Below are 20877 nucleotides of genomic sequence, written 5' to 3'. Positions count from 1 at the left end.
TCCACCTAACCACCTTAAATTGTAAACCAGCAAGCTTCCGTTAAAAGCTCTACTAAAATAGTGGGTTTTGTGGGCCTCTCCATGAGTCCTAACTGATCACGTAATAGAATTATCTAATGTTTCCTTTTTCAGCTATACCCTCTTCCTAAATATATTCCTACCTATTATCTAGATTACCCCTTAACCTCACCTTAACAGATAAAGAATCTCAAATTTTATAGCCTTTCAAAATCTATCCCCCGGTAGTTAAGATTCGCCTCTTCTAAACACAAGTAGCTGTACTTTTTTTTCCTTTTTTTTTTCAGTGAAAATAAGCAAGCAGCTGTCAACTCCATTTTCAAAGTAAACGCCATTGCTATATATAATTGACTCAAGGTCAAACTCCTCGCTACCATATGTACTAAAAAGTATGTCTTGAAATACAAATTTCCAACACTAAATAAGTACACATGCAGCGTTATGGGAGGGATAACATACGCTTATGCACTCATGGTTTCGGATTAAAATCTTCCAAAAAAACATATGAGTAGGTCAAGTTTTAACTGAAGTGAAATCATAGCATTCTATTTATCATGCTCCAGCAAGAGCAAAAACATGCAGTGACACACTAATATCATATTCACAGGTTCTGTACAACTAGCTGAGTTTTCTCAGTAATCATTATTTAGAGGAAAAAAATGTAATCCACTTTTGCCAACTGTAGAATGTGTTGGGAAAAGTATACTATAAAACCCCAGCTAAAGCAGCAGAGATAGTGGTTTATGGGGTGTCAACCTGTTAGTAGGTCAAAATGCTTTACAGAGGTTAGCCCTCATGTTAGATAAACCTTGCTGATGAATTGGAACTGCCCACAACTTGCTCCTCTTTGGTTCAGATATCCTTACATGTGAAATTGCATTGGCAAGTGCATCAATCCACACATAAACATCATGATATTCTGAATTGCAACTTTCAGATGATGAAGAAAGGCTTGAAACCTCATTAAGGAACCCATCATCCATCATGTTTCTTCCTAACCTAGGTTCAGGTGCAGCAACAAAGTTGTGGCAAGCAGCTCCATTTTGGTGCTTCAACTTTGATTCAACGGGCAGGATCTTCAATGTACGTTCTGTGTAGAAAGATATCCATGGATGTCCTGAAATTGAACCACATAATATTAATTTAACATGCAAACAATCGAACAGTTCTTAAAACTTAAAAGTACTGTCATTTTATTTCCTGTTTAAAAACATTAGGGAGAAAAAGAGAGCCTCAACCACATAGAAGAACACATAATAAAAACTAACAAAAGTATGTGAGAATTAACAGATTCCCACCACTGTTATCCCAACCAAAACAAGGCAATCCTTCTAATTATTAAGAATTCATGTGAAAGGCAAAGATACTTTTCAACAAAACTTGGAAATTTCTAATTTTAATTATTTCAAGATTAAAAAACAAAAAATCAGACCAAATACAACTAGTCTTTGGTGTATTCATCATTGAGGAAGAGAGATAAAGCACGCTACAAAACATTAATAATCTACCATAAACTTACTAAGTACTTCATCAGCTGTTATCCTTGCTGAAATATCCCTTGTCAGCATTCTCCCAACAAGATCTCGTGCAGGTTTAGATATTGATTCCCACATCCCGGTTTGGAAATCTAGCTTGGAATTCTTAATAGCCTCAAAAACTGCTTCTTGTGAATCCCCTTTAAATGGAAGAACACCAACCAACAGAGCATGCAGGAGCACTCCAGCACTCCATATATCCGCCTTTTCTGAGTATCTCCCCAACAACACTTCTGGTGCAACATATGCAGGGCTCCCAGCCAAACCCGTCAAGTTCTGACCTGCAATGCAAATTTCTAGACAATGAGGCTATGCATAAACAACATAAATGACTCATGTATGTATCTTTTACTTATGTGTGTGTATTTATATATATGTCAATTGAATTACTGATATTTTTAAATGCTTAAAAATTAAACAAAGTGACCTTAGAGTAGGAATGGTTAGCTTCAAACTATTATAAGCATTTTCTCTAGGACCTCTTATTCTTAGACCACTAGAAAATTTAATTGAATACTGAACATAGTAAACTTAAGGGAGATGACCATATGAACTCTCCAATTTTTTACTCCTATGTACAGGGTAACATTAGTAAAGTACAATTCAGTTGAAAGCTCATCATGATGAACTTCTTCAAACTTGCCTAGACATTTTTTATTAACAGAATGACTAGGATGGAATTTTACACAAGGCAGGTTGTGTAAGGATTCTATTCATAGAAGTTAGCACATATATATACCATAGGATAACAAAAAAAGAAGATCATCCAAACAGGTTTAACATATTACCCTTAGAAATTCTCATGGCCAGGCCAAAATCAGCAAGCTTTATTTCCCCCCGAAGCAGTAAGCAGAATATTCTCAGGCTTGATATCTCTCTGCACAACTCCCATATCATGACAATACTTGATGACCAACATCACTTCCTTAAGTATATTAGCAGCCCGCTGTTCAGAACAAGGGCCCTCCCTAAACATCTGGTCGACAAGTCTTCCCCAAGAGCACAATTCCATCACCAGTTGAGAGCAATCAGCTTCCTCATACACTGCCAGCAGAGTCACAACCCCAGGATGCCCTGACAAGTGCTGCATTATCTCCACCTCCCTATAAACAGTCTCATCCCCCTTCTTCAGAGTCTTACACGCATACTCCGCGCCGCCAACAAGAGACCTACACAACGAAACAGATCCATACTTTCCTTGCCCGATCGTCACCCCAGTAACATAATCATCTTCAATCTTGTTTGACTTTTTTGCAATTTATGCTTTTTTTTAAATAGAAATCGCAACTAACGTATAGTGAAAAATATTTTTTTCCTTAAAAATGCAGTTTTTGAAAAAAAAAATTCATTCAAACAAGTCCTTAATTTTCAACTCTGCTATTTTTTAAATTGTTGAAAAGTTAAAAAAAAAAGAAAAAAAAGAAAAAAGATTTTTTTTGTAATATTGCTCTTAACTTTGATCCTATCAGATACGCCAATCCCATGGGAATAACAAATTGGATTTTTTCCTTACAAACATTTCTCATTTTCATCATATTAATTACCGTTCAATATTGTCATCATATTAACATTGAACATGCATAAAATAGGAGTTATAAAATACTAATGAATAACTTTAACTTGGATTTTGAAATGGTAATTCAAATTTGAATTCTGAAAATCATTGGTATTTATTCTCCCTTTATGATTGGTCAATACCAGGTTAATTACCATTCAATATTGTCATCATATTAACGAAACTGGCCTTTTTTCCTTACATAATTTTCTGATATTCTTCTTGACTTTCTCCCTAATTTGTTCCTTAATTTCTATTTAATTTCTATCTTAGGAATTTCCTTCATCCAATACCTCACTTTGTTTTTCTTGAATTTCCTTTATTTGATTTATCTTAATTCATATCAGGAATTTTTTAAAAATAAAATAATATATACTTGATAATGGGTGTTTCCATTCCTTCACAATAATAATAAAAGTGCTCTGTTTCACTTCTACGAGAATAAGTGTTTATTTGGATGAGTTTTCAAAAAAAAAAAATTTATACCTTACTTATTTTAGAAGTGCTTTTTATAAAAGTTAAAGTTATTTAGATTTTTAAAAAATATTTAATTTTTGAAAAAATATTTGACTTATGTTATTTTTAGAAGTTAAAATTTTCAGTTTAAAAAAATAAATAGATTTTTCACTTTTTTTATGACTTTTGCTTTTTTTAAAAGCAGGCGTCCAAACATATTTTTTCATACATGCTTTTTTTTTCTGAAGAAAGACAACTTTTTGAGAGAGAAAAATCCATCCAAACGGCCCTAATAAATTTTTAATGACATGGAAGAAAATGAGAGAAAAGATTAAGAAAGAGATGACGCTAATTTTTTTAATTTTTGATTTCTATTATTTTAGTTGCTTTATTTTTCTTCTCTTCACTCAATTGAGAAAAGATTTGAAACTTTAAAAACTTTTTTTCCATTTTCTCTTCTCAATCCAAAGATGAGGTTAAGGCATGACAACTATATATTAGCATATGATATTAAAAAATAAAATGGTCAAGGGAATGAGAAAAAAAAATGTGAATTGTGAAGACGATTGAAAAATAATAGTTAAAATTATATATTAGCAATTGTCGTAAAAAAACTATATAATAAAATATTATAAATTTTTATATAATTTTTTAAATATAAAATTTGGTATTTCGGTTAAAATCTATTGTCATTTGCAATTTTATACAGTTGATGAAATCTATAAACAAAAGTAAAGAAATAGATTTTTATTGTGTTATCAAACGTAATTTTGATTATCGGAATAAAAAAAAATGTGTTATCAAACGTAATTCTGATTCTCGGAATAAAAATAAAATATGTTAACAAACGTAATTCTGATTCTCAGAATTGTTCCAAGGCACAGAAATAGAAAAGAATCATTCCTTTTCAGAAACAGTGCCAGGAATCAGAATGATTGTCATGCGCAGCCTAATTGTCGTTGATTATATATCAAAGCAAACATATAAAAATGCACTAACTTTTTCGATAAACATTTTAAACATAAAATTTCACTTTCCTCCCACAACATAATAAGTAATGAACCAAACATTATTCTAATTGATCTCAGAATATGTTTTTAAATGAATAATATAAATCATCATATATTATATTATTAAAAAATAAAAGGTATGTGTAATTATGATAAATGTTTGACATGTCAAATTTTTTGCCCCAACTAAAGTTAAATTCTGGCTCTGCCATTGTGTGGAGCCATTCTTTTGGACGTTAGACGATTTTTTTTTTTGTTTTCTTGCCCATCAGTGGCGGAACCACATTATGCTTAGGTAGGGTCGGAGCCCCAGCTACATTTCAGTAAATTTTATTTATTATATATAATTATATAAGTAACTGTAATTTTTGCTTTTTTTTAAATAGAAATCTAAAATAACTTATAGTGAAAAATATATCTTTTTACTTATAAAATGCAATTTTTGAAAAAAAAATTCATTCAAACGGGTCGTTAATCTTCACCTCTGCTATTTTTAAAAATTTTGAAAAGTTAAAAAATAAAGAAAGAAAGATAAAAAGTTTTTTTTTAATATTGCTCTTAACTTTGATCAATCTGATACCGCCAATCCCAGGGGAATAACAAATTACATGTTATGGAATAAAAAAATCAACAGGGTCAAATTAGGTAAGAAAAATAATGAACTAGTAAGAAAAAAAAATGAATATCGTCAAATTATATAAGAAAAAGCATTGAACGTGTGAACACCTAATTTTGTCCCAAATATTTAAAAATGACAAAAAAAATCTAAACTTTAAACATTTATTTTCTTAAAAAAATAATTTAATAAAAAGGGAAATTAAAACAGAAAATATTTCTTTTTATAATTTGTAGTTAGTTGTTATTAAAAAAAAAAGAAAAAAAAAAGAAAAGCAAATTCTGCACAGGACGCACGCAAAGTAGACATGTAGACATAGGGAAATATTCAAAGGAAGTAGACAAAGGGTAGAAAAAAAAACAAAAGAACGATTGAGGAAGAGTGTAGCATGCTGAAAATGACTTTGTCCCCCACTGTTGAAGAAAAAAACAAAGGAGTTTAATGCTACCAAACAAAAGTATACCAAAGAGAGACAAACATTTGAAACCTACAGAAAGCACCTTGAAGAACAAATACCAAAGAGGATGGGTCAATGCTATCTCTCTGCACAAAGGAATAGCAGCATGCCTGACCAATGGGGTGGAGTAGAGGAGAATCAAACGTTAGGCAAACACACACAAAAACCATGTTGACGAGGGACTATATAAACAAAGGGGAGTTTCAGCGAAAATGGAGGAGGGGTAAATAGAAAACAACAAGGAGAACTCCACAATCTTCTTCCATTTGGATTCCACAACCTCCCTCACGGTGAAAAATCAGAAAACTCAAGGTGAACAGACCCCAAGTTTCTTTGAACCAAAATATCCACAGATCCCAAAAACATAAACAATCAAAACCAACATAGAAAAGCCATACACCACTACAGTAATAGCCACCAACCAAAGTTATTCCGGACGCTGCCTCCAGCGCCACTGATCACCGTCGACCGTCACTGCTCACTGTCGCCTAAAGCTCCACCAACCAAAGCCACACCATTGGTCACTGTTTGTCACCACTGGCAAGCATAGTTGGTCGCTAGGCTTCGGAGCACCCTTCTACTACACAACACCATCGATGCAGATCGTGAGCTTGGAGAGGGTATGTACTGCCCAAGGATCTTACCTTTGTGTAGGTGTGTTCATATACAACTCATTAGATTTTATCGTTTTTTGTACCCGTGTCCTTATTCAAGTTTCAAGTCATCACACGTTTTATTCTTTTTTTCTTCTTCTAAACTTATCTCTTCTTGAACCAAAAAGGTGCAGTTATGATATGGCCATCGTTCCTATTTATTTTTATTTGACTAGTAGAAGTGAACTTGTCATGAAGCTTACTATTGACTGATTAGACTAGTCATCCTTTATTACATTTAAAATAAATAAAAAAATAAGATAGAAATATGATCTGATGCTTTATTTTTATTTTTTATTTTTTTAAATAGTGCATAAGGACATCTTGCTGCTTTATAAAATACAGTGCACATCCCATTAGAAAGAAATAGGTTACGTCTTTCAAAATTATTTGTTTAGTTTTAATATGTTGTTAATTAATTTGGAGACTTTTTTTTGGGTAATCTAATTTGGAGACTTTATATAGGAGTACAGGTCTGATTAGGTAGCCTTTCCTCTGGATGTTAAAACAAATAATAAAAAAATAAAAAAATAAAAAAAACAAAATAACCAAATTGTCCGTGTTTCTTCATATTTCATATTCATATCACTAAACGGTTACCTTTTTGTGTTGGGTATATATTTATCTATTTGTTGACGAAATATAATTAAATATTCCTAAAATTACAAAAATAAAATAAAAAATAGTGGTTACATTATCGTCTCTTCTGTTTCTTTTATTATTATTACTTGTTTGTTTATGTTATGATATACATTATATACAACATTAATAAAAAAATATAAAATACAAAATAAAAAAAAAAGATAAAAACATGAAAATAAATCAATAGAGCCTTATTTTAAATCCACCCAATGACTTTCAACTTTGATATATATGGTTATCCATCCTCAGGGGATAATTTAACCGTGACGGTTTGTTAATCCCGTAATCTTTTGAATCATTTTAACCGTGACGGCTTGGTGATTCAAAGTTTATTATAATATTTATAATAAAAAATAATAACGTCAAATCTAGTTTTAAAAGGATTAGCTGAGTTGGGACAACTTGTTAATCCCATAATCTTTTGAATCATTTTAGCCGCGACGGCTTGATAATTCAAAATTTATTATAAAATTTATACTAATAAAAATAAAAAATTATTGAAATCAATACATATCATCAAAGCCTAAACTTTCCAATGATTTTCTTTAAAATTATTTTTAAAAAAAATTAAATTCAATCAACACACAAGTATTTTCTTAAGAACGACGTAGCTTTGAATTCCTCACTGCACCTGAGGATACGTCGGAGCGGAACTCTTTCCATCAAGGTAACCGTTTTGCAACGGATGTGTCAGGGGTGCAGTGGGATTAAGTTTCCACCCTTCCCTGCGCATAATTAGACTCCCGAACCTTTGATCTATAATTTTAAAGACTAGTTTGCAATAAAATGGTTTTCCAATTTTTCCAAGTAAATAAAATTGGTGGCGACTTCATTGTTTTTATTTTCTAAATTTTGGGTCGTTACAGATGGCGACTCCACTGGGGATTTAGAGAGTCAAGCCTGTTTTAATTAATTGTGCGAATTCATAGTAGCTTTTATATATTTGCTTTACTTCCCTTTAGTTTGCTAGTTTGCTTCATTTTTTTCTTTCTCTTTTTATGTTGCATGTTTTTTTATTCTTGTCTCTTATATTTTGATATGTATGTGAAAAATGTGATGATTGGCTTCAACTTTAGAATAGGGAACTTTTTGTGTTATAATATGCTTGATCTCAATTGTTTTGTTGATTGGGTTACACATAACATCTACACATTCATCACACACGTATGAGTGGGGCCCTATACCCGGGTATGAGTGCAGCTTAAGATAGGAGAGAGGTTGTGTAGTGGTAGCCATTTTGGATGTACGTCCTGTTTGGTTATCGCGAAAACCTCGGCTAGAGTGTGACTCTTTAGTAATTATAGTCATTTTGGATGTACGTCCTGTTTGGCTATTTTTTCCGAAATGAGATATTAACTCTAGTGGCCAAAATATTTAGAGTCATTCAATCACCAAATGAAAGTATCCACTATATATAGAATGACCTATTGACCATCCAATATTAACCAATTTGATACACAAAAGAGGCATATTCCTTTCTAACCCTCTATTTTCATTCTTGCACATAGCATATTGATGCATACATATTGATGTATGTATCCTTTTTTTCAAAATCAACATTATTGAAATATTTATCTTTCATATATTCGTACATTTTGTAAAACAAAACATGTTAGGCATTGCATTACCTTCATATTTCAAAAAAAAAAAAAATTTGCATTTTGCATTTTGCATATCATTTGCATTGTTTCTTTCTATTTCATCTTTCTACAAAAAAAATGAATGATAATAATATTTTTGGCAAACCGTTTGATCAAGGAAAGACTATACCAATCAAATCTAAGTTCACAACATCAAATCTAGGATCATAATGGAGGCAAACAATCAAGAGGGGAGAGACATGTTCAAAGAGGTAGAAGAAATAAGAGAGAGATTGAATAAGATGGAAGAAACATTGAAGGGCATACAAGAATTTCTCAATTTGCTAATGACCGGGGCACGTACTCACGCGTCAATAGGGTTCAACTCGGGGATCAATTCTACGTTAGTTCAGAAAGACAAGAAGGAGGAAGTCTGGATAGAGAAGATTGAGAAAAAGATTAAAGCCATCCAAGGGACATGTGCTTATGAATCCCTTGGGGTAGAAAAGTTATGCTCCCCAATGAATGTTGTTGTTCCTAAAGACTTTACTGTCCTGAATTTTGCCAAATACAATGGGAATACCAATCCGCTTCTTCATTTGAAAACCTATTGCACCAAAATGGCAATATGGTCCAAGGACGAGAGGTTTCTTGTTGGCTTCTTCCATGAGAGTTTGACTGGTCCAGCTCTAGAATGGTATATTCAACTAGATCATTCTAAGATATCTTGCTGGAAAGATTTGGCAGACATGTTCATGAATCAATATCGATTCAACTTGGATATTGCTCCGACTCGAGAACAGTTAGGAACCCTGCAAATCGAGAATGAGGAAACTTTCAAGCAATATGCCCAAAGATGGAGGACTCTCGTAGCACAAGTCCGACCGCCATTGATATTATCAGAAATGTGTTCTTACTTCATAGGGACTTTGGGGCCTCTCCATGTTGAATCAATGGCTGGTGTTGTATACCAAGACTTTGCTGACCTTATAGCTGCCGGAGAAAGGATTGAAATTTTGGCTAAGGCTAGAAAAGTATCCATAGAGAGTACAATTGATCCAACGAATGAGAGCTTGGAATGATCATGTGGAAGTTCGATCCAATATCTGATGTGATTGCTTCGAAGCTATTGTTTAGTTGTACTATTTTGGACTTATGTTTATTTTCTTGAGACATTATCTGAAATGAGTATTTGCATTTTCTTTCATCTTCTTTCTTATTTTTGTTTCTATTCTTAACCTTTGCTTCAAATCCAAATGATCATTCATGTTTCTCATGCCTTTTACCTTATTGTCTTCATTTTAAATTTCTTCTAAAAAAAAAAAAACTCAAACCTTTCAAAAACTTTGCCACAGTACAAAAAAAAAAAAAAAATTGATTCTAGTGTGATCCCTTGATGAAATCAACCTTGAACTTGATAAGCTAATAGATGCAATCAAACGAGCACAAGAAGATGATTGCGCTACTAAATCATCACAACTTAACTCCAAACAATTGTCAGATGAACGATGCATTTGAAGTAGCATGCAAAGGTATCAGAAAAGCATCTCAGGCATTGGTAGCAAATGCTCCCGCACATCTTATAAGCAATATCACTCTCTGTGGTCAACATTATAGACATTTGTCTAGACCAACCAATATTGATGGTAACAAGAGATTTCAAGAAAAAATGTGAAGGAAAAAAAGAAAAAAGAAAAAAGAAAAAAAAGAAGCTCGTTAGATCAAAATTCCAAATGAATGGTCTAAGCAAAAATTAGGGCAAGAGAAAAAAAAGAAAAAACTTGTTAGGCTGCAAACCCAAAAATGAGGCCTAAGCAAAAATAAAGGAAAAATAGACATGTGTATTCTCAGGAAATTCTTGAAGAAGACACTGCGAAGAACTTTATTTCAACGCTACACTGGGGCAAAATGACTAAGATCGGCTAAACAAGAATGTGATGATGAATGTAGTAACAGATACATTGGTTGAATCATCAAGTGGTCACACAGAATTAATTTGGTGAAAATTAAAGAACTAATACTGGGGTAAATTTTTGTGTTTCTCTCATAATCTTTCCTCTACTATTCCCTTTCCTCTTCCATAATCCTTATCATTTTCTTTCTCCTACAGTGTAATTTCAACTTTCGTGTTGGGTCATCCATCAAAATTTTTCCTTTTCTACTCGTGAATATTCATAAAGTTTTGTCTCAAGCAAATAAATTTATGTTCAAGAGTACCACTTAACATTTTTTTATGGTAGTAATCCTTCAGTTTTTGGGTTGGATCAAAAGAAATCAGGGCAGCAAAAAAAAAAAACGAAAAAAGAAAAAAAGTCTGTTAGGCTGAAAACCCAGAAGGGCGGCCTAAGCAAAAATTAGGGCGTAAAAAAAAAATTAGTCCAGCTTGGTTACATAATGGACAATTCACGTTCAAGTTTCAACTTATGGATGATGAGATAAAGCTTGTAGCCACCTTAGTCACTAAAACTGGGGAAAATTTTGGATTTGCATGGGTCACTCGAGGACATTCTTAGTAAAAAAAGAGAGAGAAAGAAGAAGGAAAAAGTAGAAAAAGAAAGCAAAATTGGAGATGGAGAAAAAAGGATAAATGAGTGATGTAAAAGAAAACGAGATAAATTGGGTCCAATGATTATGGTGTGAACAAAGATTTGATTGGTTAGGGATTTTCCAAGTGGCCATTTCATGTAGATTTTTTTTCTTAAACAAAAAGAGAATTGAGTTCAATAACTCCAGTGTTAATAAAAAAGAGTTTACTAAAAAATAATAATATATATTTGCCATCATTCTTTGGCATTGTCCTTGTCATTCATTCTCAAGCATTGTGGACTATTGCATGTTAATCATCGCATTTTAATTTTTAAGCTCATATGCCATGCAATCATTTCAATTTAATTCCTAGGTTCATAGCTATTTACATTCATGTCATTTACTTCTAGCTCAAAGGCTAATTACAATTTAGTTTTCTGACCTAAGTGCCATACAATTTAATTTTTTGTCCGTTTGTGAACCCATATCTAGTTGGTTGCAAACATTTATTTTTCTGACAAATTTCTGTCCGTTTGTCAATCCATATCCAGTAGGTTACAAGCCTTTGTTTTCCTGTCTGTTTGTAAACCCATATCCAGTTGGTTGCAAATATTTAATTTTCTGTCCGTTTGTGATCCCATATCTAGTTGGTTACAAGCCTTTACCTTTTTGTTCATTTGTCAACCCATATACAGTAGGTTGCAAAAGTCTCTTTATTTTATCTTTATCAACCCATATCTAGTTGGTTATAAAAGTCTCTCTATTTTCCTTTTGTCAATCCATATCCAGTTGATTGCAGAAGTCTCTTTATTTTCCTCTTGTCAACCCATATCCAGTTGGTTGTAGAAGTCTCTCTATTTTTCTTCTGTCAACCCATATCCAGTTGGCTACATAAGTCTCTTTATGTTTCTTTTGTCAACCCATATCCAGTTGGTTGCATAAGTTCCTATATTTTCCTTTTGTCAACCCATATCCAGTTGGTTGCATAAGTCCGTTTATTTTCTTTTCGTGAACTCATATCCAGTTGGTTATAAACCTTTACTTTTCTTTCCTTTTGTCAACCCATATCCAGTTGGTTATAAAAGTCTCTCTATTTTTCTTTTGTCAATCCATATCCAGTTGATTGCAGAAGTTTCTTTATTTTATCTTTGTGAACCCATATCCAGTTGGTTGCAAACATTTAATTTTCTGTCCTTTTATGAACTCATATCCAGATGGTTACAGACCTTTACTTTTCTTTCCTTTTGTCAACCCTTATCCAGTTGGTTGTAAAAGTCTCTCTATTTTCCTTTTGTCAATCCATATCCAGTTGATTGCAGAAGTTCTTTTTATTTTCTTGTTGACGACCTATATCCAGTTGGTTGCAGATTTTATATTATGTCCGTTTGTGAACCCAAATCCAGTTGGTTACAAACATTTTCTTTTTCATTTGAGATCCTATATCCAGTTGGTTTCAAATATTTCTTTTCCACTCAATTTGTCAACCCATATCAAGTTGGTTACAAAAGCTTTTCTTTTCTAGTTGTGAGTCCTTATCTAGTTGGTTTCATATTTCCTTTTTCATATCGAAATGAATACAAGCATTTAATCTTCCGGCTTCATGTCTTCTATTTTCGAGCTCAGAGGCTCGCTATATTTAATTTTTAGATTGCACCTCACCCGTAAATGTTTTCTGTTGCTCTTGGACAAAATTAGGATTCACGTCTTTATTGTTTCTTACAACAATAATATGCTAATTGTGATTTGTCATATTATTTTAGTAAGAAACAAATAAAGAGGGGCAACTGTGAACACCCAATTTTGTCCCAAATATTTAAAAATGACAAAAAAAAATCTAAACTTTAAACATTTATTTTCTTAAAAAAAAAATTTAATAAAAAGGGAAATTAAAATAGAAAATATTTCTTTTTATAATTTGTAGTTAGCTGTTATTAAAAAAAAAAGAAAAAAAAAAGAAAAGCAAATTCCGCACAGGACGCATGCAAAGTAGACATGTAGACATAGGGAAATATTCAAAGGAAGTAGACAAAGGGTAGAAAAAAAAAACAAAGGAACGATTGAGGAAGAGTGTAGCATGCTGAAAATGACTTTGTCCCCCACTGTTGAAGAAAAAAACAAAGGAGTTTAATGCTACCAAACAAAAGTATACCAAAGAGAGACAAACATTTGAAACCTACAGAAAGCACCTTGAAGAACAAATACCAAAGAGGATGGGTCAATGCTATCTCTCTGCACAAAGGAATAGCAGCATGCCTGACCAATGGGATGGAGTAGAGGAGAATCAAACGTTAGGCAAACACAAAAAAAAACCATGTTGACGAGGGACTATATAAACAAAGGGGAGCTTCAGCGAAAATGGAGGAGGGGTAAATAGAAAACAACAAGGAGAACTCCACAATCTTCTTCCATTTGGATTCCACAACCTCCCTCACGGTGAAAAATCAGAAAACTCAAGGTGAACAGACCCCAAGTTTCTTTGAACCAAAATATCCACAGATCCCAAAAACATAAACAATCAAAACCAACATAGAAAAGCCATACACCACTACAGTGGTAGCCACCAACCCAAGTTATTTCGGTCGCTGCCTCCAGCGCCACTGATCACCGTCGACCGTCACTGCTCACTGTCGCCTAAAGCTCCACCAACCAAAGCCACACCATTGGTCACTGTTCGTCACCACTGGCAAGCATAGTCGGTCGCTAGGCTTCAGAGTGTAAAACTAGTTGTGTCTCATGTGTAACGTGTGTCAATTGGTTTAATTAATAATAAAAGAGGCTTTATGGTAATTGACGTTTCGCATTAATGATAATTGACGTTTTAACGTTTTGCATTATGGTAACATTTCACATTAATGATAATTGACGTTTTAACGTTTTGCATTATGGTAACGTTTCACATTAATGGTAATTGACGTTTTGACGTTTCGCATTAAGGGAAGTTAATTAGAAATAACTGTGATAGGCCAGTTATATAATAGTTTATATGGTCAGTTTTCACATAAGGGTATCTGATAGAAAATAAACGTCCTTCTGAGTCTGCATAGAAAAGTTGTATCATATCCCTATCAAAGAAGGTACAAGAACGGTGAAAGGGTTAAGGCTTAGAGAAAGCATTCTACTGTTAAAGATCTTCCGCAATTATGGACAAAGGTATGTTTGTGTGAAACTCATGAATTCTAAAGATCCTATGTCATGTTCTTGACTGATTACTGTTGAACATGAATCATGAATTACTGATCAAATTGCTTACATGTGGTATCAGAGCATGTGTTTAAGAATTTGTGTTTTTCCATAAATAATTATGAATGAATTTCTGATTCATGAAAAGTTAGGGTTTTTGAAAATAAAATTCACGATCATCATTGAAAATTTCTGATCATCATGCTTAAAGGTACTTCTCGATAGCCATTCGGTTTTCAATTTGGTTTCATGAATCACTGCCATTTGTATCCACATTTGATTTTGAAAAGAATCGTGAGTTTTGAAGGAAAAAATTCAAATTGACTTTGTATTCACAAAAGGACAAAGTTGGAAAGATTGCCATTCGGTTTATATTTGAAAATAATGCATACTGTATGCAAAGAGATTGAATCGGCTTGTATTATCAACTTGTCAATAATCGATATATATGCATACAATATTGTTGCTCATTAATTTTAAAAGTCAATCGGTGGGTTTCATTAAAGTATAATAAGAAGACCCATAATAGTTTTAGCTACTGATTGAATCGGCTTTTAGGTACTGTATGAATATTTTATTTTTATTTTTTCCTTCTAAACCGTGAATGTGAATGATTATATGATGTGGTTGGATTAAAATTGAATATGAAAATTTAATCCTATTATTGTTTATGAAATATTAAAGTTTTGGAAATTAAATTATGATAGATTTGTTAGTCACCAAAGTGGCCAAATCTTGAAGAGTTATTTTAATTTCAAATATTATGAATTTTATTTCAATTACCATGACTGTGATGCTATGAATAGTATGATATAATTATTATAGTTATGGTATATTGAAGTTCATTATTATAGAACAGTTGGGGATCAACCCAAAGGTTGATTATTTGTTTTATAAAATGAACATGGATGTTGGTATTGTTGGCATATTTCCTCACATTTGGACATCCAAAGATGACAAATAATTATGATAGGGGTATGCATCATTGCCAAATTATGTGAAATTTTTATAGCATCATTATAGTTAATGTTGTATGTTAATGGATCCCCAAAGGAGAACATTAATATGCATTGAAGTTAATATAGTTGAATCTATGCATTGAAGTTAGTATAGTTGAATCTGTGAAGTATGTCAGTATGTGACATGTATGACTCAAAGCATTAAGTCAGTTCTTCCACAAACTGAAAGTACCATCGAAATGATGAACTTGTGGAAGAGCGCTCCCAAACCGCTGATAAGTCTCTTGTTGGGACACTTATGAGTACACTGACCACCATGAAGTTTGATGGTTCGCGTACTATGCATGAGCATGTTATTGAAATGACAAGCATTGCGGCAAAATTGAAAGCATTGGGAATGGATGTGGATGCAACTTCCTGTGCAGTTCGTATTGAACTCATTACCGTCTGATATGGTCCTTTCCAAATGAACTATAATACCATGAAAGACAAATGGAATGTGCATGAATTGCACAGTATGTTAGTTCAGGAGGAAACCAGACTTAAGAATCAGGGAGCTCATTCTATCAATTATGTAAAGCATCAAGGAGCTGAAAAGAATAAAGGAAAGAAACATGAGAAGAAAGGAGGAGGAGGAGGACCCCTTAAAGTGAATGAGGCCTCTTCTTCTAAAATCCACAAAAAGGAAAGTAATGCAAATATGAGGTGCCATTTCTGTAAAAAGGAAGGGCATTTCAAAAAGGATTGCCTGAAACGTAAGGCTTGGTTCGAAAAGAAAGGTGAGCCTAGTGCTTATGTATGTTATGAATCAAACCTGGCTGAAGTTCCTTATAATACTTGGTGGATTGATTCTGGTTGTACTACTCATGCTTCTAATACAATGCAGGGATTTCTTATGACCCAAACCACAAGGCCAAATGAAAAGTTTGTCCTTATGGGCAATAGAGTGAAAGTTCCGGTGGAAGCTGTTGGGACGTACCGTTTAATTCTCGACAGTGGATTTCATTTGGATTTACGTGAAACTCTTTATGTACCTAGTATATCTAGGAATTTAGTTTCAATTTCCAAACTTGATGTTGCTGGATACTCTTTTAAATTTGGTAGTGGTAGTTTCAGTTTGTACAAGCACAATCATTTGATTGGTAATGGTACTTTATGTGATGGATTATATAAATTATGTCTTGATAATCTTTATGCTGAAACACTTATGACTCTGCATCATAATGTTGGTACTAAACGTACCTTAATTAATGAGTGTTCCGCTTACTTGTGGCACAAACGTTTGGGACATATTTCCAAAGAAAGGATGAAAAGATTGGTAAATAATGAAATCCTTCCGGATTTAGACTTTACTGATTTGAATGTTTGTGTGGATTGTATTAAAGGAAAACAAACAAAACACACAAAGAAAGGAGCCACAAGGAGCACTCAGCTTCTTGAAATTATACACACTGATGTATGTGGTCCGTTTGATGTTAATGCCTTCAATAAAGAAAAATATTTTATCACTTTCATTGATGATTATTCACGTTATGGTTATGTCTATTTGTTGCATGATAAGTCTCAAGCTGCAAATGCTTTGGAGATTTATATTAATGAAGTTGAAAGGCAATTAGACAGAAAGGTGAAGATTGTCAGGTCTGATAGGGGTGGTGAATATTATGGAAGGTATGATGAAAGTGGACAACATCCGGGCCCATTTGCTAAATTTCTGGAAAAGCGTGGTATTTGTGCTCAATACACAATGCCCGGTACACCGCAACAGAATGGTGTATCAGAAAGGCGTAATAGGACCTTACTGGATATGGTTAGGAGTATGTTAAGTAATTCTTCTTTACCTGTTTCATTGTGGACTTATGCTCTAAAAACTGCCATGTACGTATTGAATAGGGTTCCTAGTAAGTCAGTTCCAAAGACTCCTTTTGAACTTTGGACTGGAAGGAAACCTAGTATAAGACACCTGCATGTTTGGGGTTGTCAGGCAGAGATTAGATACTACAATCCGCAAGAAAAGAAACTGGATGCAAGGACAATCAGTGGTTATTTCATTGGTTATCCAGAAAAATCGAAAGGGTATAGATTTTACTGTCCTTATCATACTACAAGGATTATTGAATCTGGAAATGCAAGGTTCATTGAGAATGGTGAAGTTAGTGGGAGTGAAACACCACGTAAAGTGGATATTCATGAAGTGAGAGTACAAGTTCCATTACCTTGTAGCTCTAGTAAAGTTATTGTTCCTTATGCTATTGAACCAATCAATAATAATGAAGGACAAGTTAATGATCCCACTATTCATGAAGAAATCATTGTTGATGAACCGAATGAACCCATAGTAGAAGAACCACAACAAATAGCATTAAGAAGATCTCAAAGAGAAAGGAGACCTGCTATTTCTAATGATTATGTGGTATATCTACAAGAGTCTGAATTTGACATGGGTATTCAGGATGATCCAGTAACGTTTTCACAAGCCATGAATGGTGAAAATGGTGATAAGTGGTTAGATGCTATGAAAGATGAGTTGAAATCTATGGAACAGAACAAGGTCTGGGATCTTGTTGAGTTACCAGAAGGGTGCAAGAGAGTTGGTTGTAAATGGGTCTTTAAGACCAAACGTGACTCTCATGGTAACTTGGAACGTTACAAGGCCAGACTAGTTGCAAAGGGATTCACTCAGAAAGATGGCATTGACTATAAAGAAACTTTCTCACCAGTTTCAAAGAAGGATTCTTTAAGAATTATTATGGCATTGGTGGCTCATTATGATCTAGAGTTACACCAAATGGATGTGAAAACCGCCTTTCTAAATGGAAATTTAGATGAAGATGTGTACATGGACCAACCAATGGGGTTCATAGAAAAGGGTAAAGAGCACATGGTGTGCAAACTTAAGAAGTCAATATACGGACTTAAACAAGCTTCACGGCAATGGTATCTTAAATTTAATGATACTGTTGTTTCCTTTGGATTTAAAGAAAACATCGTTGATCGATGTATATATCTGAAGATCAGTGGGAGCAAGTTCATCTTATTGGTTCTGTATGTTGATGATATTTTGCTTGCAACTAACGATCTTGGTCTTTTAACTGAGACTAAGAAGTTTCTCTCTAGTAACTTTGAAATGAAAGATATGGGTGAGGCAGCTTATGTGATAGGAATAGAAATATTCCGTGATAGATCACAAGGACTGTTAGGTTTGTCTCAGAAAGCATATATTAATAAAGTTCTAGAGAGATTCAGAATGGAAAACTGCTCATCGTCTCCAGTTCCAATTCAGAAAGGAGATAAGTTTAGTCTCTTACAATGTCCTAAAAGTGAATTGGAACGAAAAGAAATGGAAGCAATTCCGTATGCATCATTAGTTGGGAGCTTAATGTATGCTCAGACTTGTACGAGACCAGATATTAGCTTTGCAGTTGGGATGTTGGGTAGATACCAAAGTAATCCCGGTATGGATCATTGGAAAGCTGCAAAGAAAGTTCTGAGATATTTGCAAGGAACTAAAGGTCACATGCTTACTTATAGAAGGTCTAGCAACCTTGAAGTTATTGGATACACAGATTCGGATTTTGCAGGATGCGTAGACACAAGAAAGTCTACATGTGGTTACCTGTATTTTTTAGCTGAAGGAGCTATATCATGGAAAAGTGCAAAGCAGACTGTAATAGCTGCGTCCACTATGAAAGCTGAATTTGTGGCATGCTTTGAAGCCACGATTCAGGCTAAATGGCTACGGAACTTTATTTCAGGGCTTGGATTGGTCGACAATATTGAAAAGCCGCTGAAAATTTATTGTGATAATTCCGCAGCAGTCTTCTTTTCTAAAAACGACAAGTATTCCAAAGGTGCTAAACATATGGAATTAAAGTACTTTGCCGTTAAAGAAGATGTTCAGAAACATAGAGTGTCAATAGAGCATATTAGCACCGATCTTATGTTAGCTGATCCCTTGACGAAGGGACTATCGCCCAAGACATTTACTACGTAAAATGGGCATTATGTCAGCTAGTGAATGATGAAAAATTATAGTTATGCATTAAGTGTTGACACTCTGAGCTCATTGATGAATATATGTTTCTGATATTGTCTTATTTTCAATTTATGAATGCATGCAAGTATATGTGATGATATTGAAAATAATTATGGTCCGTTATGAAGACATTATTGTTGGACATAATGTACACTTCCTATTAAAGTATCATGTTAGGAAGAAGAGTCAATATAGTAGTACATGGAAGGGACTATGCCGACTTGATAGCATACAACCGCCATGACTCATGTTGATTTTATTTCTAATAATGAATTATGATGACGTCAATGTATGGAACCTTTAGCCTAGTAAATGCGCATTAAAGTTAATGTTAATTAAATCATGAAGGGACACCTTATGACATGAGCCAAGTGGGAGAATGTAAAACTATTTGTGTCTCATGTGTGATGTGTGTCAATTGGTTTAATTAATAATAAAAGAGGCTTTATGGTAATTGACGTTTCGCATTAATGATAATTGACGTTTTAACGTTTTGCATTATGGTAACGTTTCGCATTAATGATAATTGACGTTTTAACGTTTTGCATTATGGTAACGTTTCACATTAATGGTAATTGACGTTTTGACGTTTCGCATTAAGGGAAGTTAATTAGAAATAACTGTGATAGGCCAGTTATATAATAGTTTATATGGTCAACAAAGGTATGTTTGTGTGAAACTCATGAATTCTAAAGATCCTATGTCATGTTCTTGACTGATTACTGTTGAACATGAATCATGAATTACTGATCAAATTGCTTACACGGAGCACCCTTCTACTACACAACACCATCGATCCAGATCGTGAGCTTGGAGAGGGTATGTACTGCCCAAGGATCTTACCTTTGTGTAGGTGTGTTCATATACAACTCATTAGATTTTATCGTTTTTTGTACCCGTGTCCTTATTCAAGTTTCAAGTCATCACACGTTTTATTCTTTTTTTCTTCTTCTAAACTTATCTCTTCTTGAACCAAAAAGGTGCAGTTATGATATGGCCATCGTTCCTATTTATTTTTATTTGACTAGTAGAAGTGAACTTGTCATGAAGCTTACTATTGACTGATTAGACTAGTCATCCTTTATTACATTTAAAAAAAAAAAAGTTAGAAATATGATCTGATGCTTTATTTTTATTTTTTATTTTTTTAAATAGTGCATAAGGACATCTTGCTGCTTTATAAAATACAGTGCACATCCCATTAGAAAGAAATAGGTTACGTATTTCAAAATTATTTGTTTAGTTTTAATATGTTGTTAATTAATTTGGAGACTTTTTTTTGGGTAATCTAATTTGGAGACTTTATATAGGAGTACAGGTCTGATTAGGTAGCCTTTCCTCTTGATGTTAAAACAAATAATAAAAAAATAAAAAAATAAAAAAACAAAATAACCAAATTGTCCGTGTTTCTTCATATTTCATATTCATATCACTAAACGGTTACCTTTTTGTGTTGGGTATATATTTATCTATTTGTTGATGAAATATAATTAAATATTCCTAAAATTACAAAAATAAAATAAAAAATAGTGGTTACATTATTGTTTCTTCTGTTTCTTTTATTATTATTACTTGTTTGTTTATGTTATGATATACATTATATACAACATTAATAAAAAAATATAAAATAAAAAATAAAAAAAGAAGATAAAAACAT

General features: G+C 33.3%; 1 pseudogene; it reads right to left on the bottom strand.

The window, feature by feature from the left end:
• Nucleotides 1–785: 785 nt before the first annotated feature.
• LOC133298256 (serine/threonine-protein kinase PEPKR2-like) lies at nucleotides 786–8576 on the bottom strand (annotated as a pseudogene).
• Between the last annotated feature and the right edge of the window lie 12301 nt (nucleotides 8577–20877).

Source organism: Gastrolobium bilobum, unplaced genomic scaffold (assembly GCF_033153095.1).
Source record: "Gastrolobium bilobum isolate Gb01-03AN ecotype WA unplaced genomic scaffold, APGP_CSIRO_Gbil_v1 utg110478, whole genome shotgun sequence".
Lineage (NCBI taxonomy): Eukaryota > Viridiplantae > Streptophyta > Magnoliopsida > Fabales > Fabaceae > Gastrolobium > Gastrolobium bilobum.
The sequence above is the reverse complement of the archived record's forward strand: the minus strand, read 5'-3'. Positions and strand labels throughout refer to the sequence as shown.